The 1,028-nt window shown below is 39.8% G+C and overlaps 1 protein-coding gene across 1 annotated transcript in view; it reads left to right on the forward strand.

Annotated features, from left to right (window-relative positions):
* The window catches only part of LOC106883777 (uncharacterized), an 81,871-nt gene that overhangs the window by 79,199 nt on the left and 1,644 nt on the right, over nt 1-1,028 (forward strand). The gene's annotated exons all lie outside the window — the stretch shown is intronic.

Below are 1,028 nucleotides of genomic sequence, written 5' to 3' on the forward strand. Positions count from 1 at the left end.
CGAGCAAAGACTCAGAAACATGTCCCTGAATGCTGGCTAGGCTGAGTGGAAGAACTTGTCTTCCCCTCGCAAACTTAAGGACACAGTAATTGTGTCAATGCCGACAGGAAGCGGTCCAGTTTCCTAGGGCTAAATGGCAGTATTGTGTTCTCTTATTGGGATTGTCACATTAAGTTGACAATATACTACAACTTTATCGCTCCACTACTGCTTAAATCTCTCCGAGAGATTTAGAAATATTGTATTTCTAATTTTGCTGATCAGTGAATAAATTTCACTATGATTTATATATGTTTGCGAAGGCGAAACGGGCTTCTCTATCCGGCTAGCAAGCTACTTCACGCTGATGACGAACAAAGACTCAAAAACATGTCCCTGAATGCTGGCTAGGCTGGGTGGAGAAGCTTGTCTCCCCCTTGCAAACTTAAGGACACAGTAATTGTGTCAAGGCCGACAGGAAGCGGTCCAGCTTCCTAGGGCTAAACGGCAGTAGTGTGTTCCCTTATTGGGATTGTCACATTAAGTTGACAATATACTACAACTTTATCGCTCCGCTACTGCTTAAATCTCTCTGAGAGATTTAGAAATATTATATTTCTAAATTGCTGATCAGTGAATAAACTTCACTATGATTTATATAAGTTTGCGAAGGCGAAACGGGCCTCTCTATCCAGCTGGTAAGCTACTTCACGCTGGTGACGAGCAAAGACTCAGAAACATGTCCCTGAATGCTGGTTAGGCTGGGTGGAGGAGCTTGTCTCCCCCTCGCAAACTTAAGGACACAGTAATTGTGTCAAGGCCGACAGGAAGCGGTCCAGCTTCCTAGGGCTAAACGGCAGTAGTGTGTTCCCTTATTGGGATTGTCACATTAAGTTGACAATATACTACAACTTTATTGCTCCACTACTGCTTAAATCTCTCTGAGAGATTTAGAAATATTATATTTCTAATATATATATATATATTTATTTATTTATTTATTTATAATTGTATTTATATATATGTATAAATATAAGTATAAATAAATA

Source organism: Octopus bimaculoides, chromosome 22, assembly GCF_001194135.2.
Source record: "Octopus bimaculoides isolate UCB-OBI-ISO-001 chromosome 22, ASM119413v2, whole genome shotgun sequence".
Taxonomy (NCBI): Eukaryota; Metazoa; Mollusca; class Cephalopoda; order Octopoda; family Octopodidae; genus Octopus; species Octopus bimaculoides.